This window comes from Bos taurus, chromosome 1 (assembly GCF_002263795.3).
Source record: "Bos taurus isolate L1 Dominette 01449 registration number 42190680 breed Hereford chromosome 1, ARS-UCD2.0, whole genome shotgun sequence".
In the NCBI taxonomy this organism is placed as follows: Eukaryota; Metazoa; Chordata; class Mammalia; order Artiodactyla; family Bovidae; genus Bos; species Bos taurus.
In genome coordinates this window covers 58,947,093-58,951,925 of record NC_037328.1, presented here as the reverse complement: position 1 = coordinate 58,951,925, position 4,833 = coordinate 58,947,093, and positions in this window count along the sequence as shown.

Genomic DNA, 4,833 nt, shown 5'->3' with positions numbered 1-4,833 from the left:
TCTTGGTTTCCTATTGTGTCTTCTTTATATAGTGGCACTGTTTTTACACATTCTTTCATACAGTGTGGTCTGGGTCTAGTCTGAGATGATCCAAATTGAGGATTAAACCTAAAGGGCCCGAAAAGTTCTCAACATATCAACCCTCTTGCTACGATAAGCAAGAATTCCAGGATCGATGATACTGAAATCACTTTGGGGAAATATAAGGCCAGTTGGGCCTCCTGACACCGCCTCATAAATGCACATGGACCGTCTGCTGTTGTTGTACTTGTCGCTTAGTCAGTAAGTCATGTCTGACTCTCTGCAACCCCATAGACTATAGCCTGCCATTCTTCTCTGTCCACAGAATTTTCCAGGCAAGAATACTGTAGTAGGTTGCCATTTCCTTCTCCAGGCGATCTTCCAAACCCAGGGATCAAGTCCACATCTCCCGCTTGGCAGGCAGGTTCTTTACCAGCGGGAAGCCCTATGGCTCATTTACTGTTACCTAAATTGATTCACCTTTTTCCCCTGCTCCTTGTACCAGTATCTCTCTGCCTACTGTGGAAATAACCAACCTTATATTACACTGTGCCCATCTATCCCTGTATCTTCGTATTCAAAGAAAACTCATGGCTCAAAATATGTCTTCATCTGGGGACTCCCAAAGACCTCCTATTTGCTCCAAAGGCTCTTTCTCATACTCTACCATAAGAGCTCTCGAACCTCATCATTCTCATGAAAATTGCCGGTGTAATGGAGAAAACTTACATCTTGTTTGTCCCAGGTGAAGTCATCACAACTGAATTAGATTTGCTGTCTCCAGTAAGCATCTACATTTCACTCAAAACTGTGCAGTGTTTGCAAGAAATGGAGGAAATTGCTTCAGCTCTGGTGAACTTTAAAATTTAACAACTAGAAATAAATAAAGATTCATATATGTCAAGAGTTAGATTCTACCATTCAAACTCTCAGTGGTGTGGAAGTTTATTATTACTGTTGAAAGTTAGTCGTGTCTGACTCTTTGTGACACCATGGACTGTACAGTCCATGGAATTCTCTAGCCCAGAATACTGGAGCGGGTAGCCTTTCTCTTCTCCAGGGGATCTTCCCAACCCAGGGATCAAACCCAGGTCTCCCACATTGCAGGCGGATTCTTTACCAGCTGAGCCGCCAGGGAAGCCCTATAAACTAACAAAAAGATACTTGGGCAGGTACATCAAGGAAGGGTCCAAGGACTAAACAGTCCCATCCGGAGCTCTCAGGAACATGCATGCTTCAGGTTGGAGGAGGTGCATGTAGATGGACATTTCCACCAGTGTGAGGAACACAAAGAGACACAGGCATGGACCTGGGATGGGGAGAAATCTAGGCTGAAAGGTGACCTCTATGAATTAAATATTGACTTCTTGCAACTTGCTCACCAAACACCTAAATTCACCTGATATTCTAGGAAATAAAAAATAGGAAGAAAATGTTTTCCTGATGCATGATCTTCCCCTATTTGATTTCTATGAATCTCAGCAACATGTTAATGCCAGCCAACTTCACCCAGAGCCTTTGAACTCTCTGTGAATTGTCCACAGACACTTTAGGCTTCTTCCCTGTTGAAAATGTGGTTCAGTTCAGTTCAGTCACTCAGTTGTGTCCAACTCTTTGCGACCCTATGGACTGCAGCACCCCAGGCCTCTCTGTCCATCACCAACTCCCGAAGTTTATGCCCAAACTCATGTCCATTGAGTTGGTGATGCCATCCAACCATCTCATCCTCTGTCATCCCCTTCTCCTCCTGCCTTCAATCTTGCCCAGCATCAGGGTCTTTTCAAATGAGTCAGTTCTTTGCATCAGGTGGCCAAAGCATTGGAGTTTCAGCATCAGCATCAGTCCTTCCAATGAATATTCAGGACTGATTTCCTTTAGGATGGACTAGTTGGATCTCCTTGCTGGCTTATATATCTATAGTAATGGCACATAGATTATTCATATGAAACTTAACAGTTAATAAAGTTTTTCCTTCATGTACTTTAACCATCCCTACAATTGCTTTATGAAACATTAGTACACTTATTTATAGAAACAAAATTTAGAAATATGTGTCCTTCTCAATATAAACCAATTAATAAACTAGTACTTGAAGTCAAGCTTTCAGAAATCCAATGATATATATACCATACCAGTGTTTCTCAAACTTAAGCCAAGTGTATACACTTACAAAAGAAAAAACGTTAAGTCAGAAAGAGAAAAACAAATATTTATATTAACGCATATATGTGGAATCTAGAAAAGTGATATTGATGAAACTATTTGCAGGGAAGGAATGGAGATGCAGATACAGAGAACAGACGTGTGGACACGGGGAGACAGAGAGAGTGGGATAAATGTAGAAAGCAGCATCGACATATACACACTGCTGCTGCTGCTTCGAAGTCGTTTCAGTCGTGTCCGACTCTGTGCGACCCCATAGATGGCAGCCCACCAGGCTCCCCCGTCCCTGGGATTCTCCAGGCAGGAACACTGGAGTGGGTTGCCATTTCCTTCTCCAAAGCATGAAAGTGAAAAATGAAAGTGAAGTCACTTAGTTGTATGCAACTCTTAGCGACCCCGTGAACTGCAGCCTGCCAGGCTCCTCCGTCCATGGGATTTTCCAGGCAAGAGTACTGGAGTGGGGTGCCATTGCCTTCTCTGCTCCAATATATACACTACCATGGGTGAAACAGCTGGTGAGAAGTTACTATATAACACAAGGAGCCCAGCCTGGTGCTCTGTGATGAGCTAGAGGGGTGGGAAGGAGGAGGAGAGAAAAGCTCAAGAGGGAGGTGATATAGTATAATTATGGCTGAACTGAATTGTTATACAGCAGAAAGCAACACAACATTGTAAAGCAATTTTCCTGCCAGTTAAAGAATTGTTTTTTAAAAAAAGGGAAAAGTACTTCTCACATAGTAACTCTACTGCAATAATTAATTAATTAAATAAACTTACTAATTCATTTTTTTATAAGTACTTCTCATAGACCCCTCCCCATGGGGAGAGTCTGATTATTTTTGTTCTAATGTCTATTAATACATTAATCAATAATTAATGAAATGTGTTTTTATTAAACTCTCTCTTAAATATTCTCAAACATAAAACCAAGTAAATTTTTTTATGCTTGTGCCTCTTATAGAATTATAAAACTAAAATATGAACATATTTACAAAACAGAAATAAATCCACAGACATAAAAAACAAAGTTATGGTACCAAAGGGGAAGCAGAGAAGGGATAGATTAGGAGTTGGGGATTAACATATACACACTACTATATATAAAATAGATAATCAACAAGGACCTACTGTATAACACAGGAACATTTTGTAATAATCTGTAAGGAAAAAGAATATATATGTGTGTGCACACATATACATGTATAACTGAATCACTTTTCTGTAGACCTGAAACAAACACAATATTGTAAATCAACTATACTGTAATTTAAAAAAAACTATTAAAATAAATACAGATAAACAACATGAATGTAATATGTTGGATGATACTTCACTGGCTTGAAGTCAGGGCTCACAAAGGGAGGTGCACTGCCTGCCCTGGTCCAGCTGCAGCAGCCCTACGTGACAGTGTGAAGGTGAGGCCAGCTCTTCAATCCCTTTCCTAGTATTTCAACTACTGCAAACTCTTCCACTGCTTTACCCTCCTGGAGCACGCTAATCTGTTCTGATTTAAGTTCACATGTCTTGAAATCAACAATTAGAAACACAAATATGAAGACTGAAGACAACAACAATACCCTATTATAAGAAGATCATCAATATCCAAGATACATTTGACTTTGCTAAAGACCATCATCTCACTTAACACACATAAGTTGTAAATACTTAGCAAGAGCTTGTAGGCCGCAAGAATATATCTGCAACTTCTTCAGTTCAGTTCAGTTCAGTCGCTCAGTCGTGTCCGACTCTTGGAGACCCCATGAATTGCAGCACGCCCGGCCTCCCTGTCCATCACCAACTCCCAGAGTTCACTCAAACTCACATCCATCGAGTCGGTGATGCTATCCAGCCATCTCATCCTCTGTTGTCCCCTTCTCCTCCCGCCCCCAATCCCTCCCAGCATCAGAATGCAACTTCTAAGCACTCTTTAAATCCCAACAAGATTTGATGCCCCCCCAGGGACCCCTGTGGCATCGTTAAAAGCAATGCCTAGCACGATAATAGCATTAATCCTGCATTTTACAGCTTACAAAAAACTCAACCACGTTATCTTACTTTATCTCTCCAAGAACCTTATAAGGTAGATATTATCATTACCGTTTTACAAATGAGGAAACATTTGTAATGAAGGTCAATAGGTTAAGTGGCTTATCCAATGCCTTGAAACTAACTAGTAGCATTCAGTGCTTGGACAAGTACCCTGACTCCCAATCCATGACACACCACAGCTACTGCTCTTCTGATCTCTATACAATCAGCTAGACTTTTAGCAGCAGGGATGATGCTCTTCACAACATTCTGATATGAAGTCAAGATGACTGTAGTCCAGGGAAAGTCCTGTGATGCAAGTCTATCCCTGCATAACACCTGTGAGTTGCAAACTTCTTGCCAGTTCTTGCCCTGTTTACAGGAGCCACTAAGCTACCTCAGATACCCATGGGGAAGTGTGTGAAATAAGGAAATGCATCGCTTGCATTTGGTACCATGCTTGTCTTGATCAAACAAAGGACAGAAGAGAACAGAAGACCTCCACGTGTCTTCCTGTTGATAGCCCTTTCAAGTGCATAACATCTGAAGATCTATCCAGTGGCTGATGGATACACCTCTCTGTGTTTTCTCCGAACACAAGGCAATTACCAGAATTGTGAC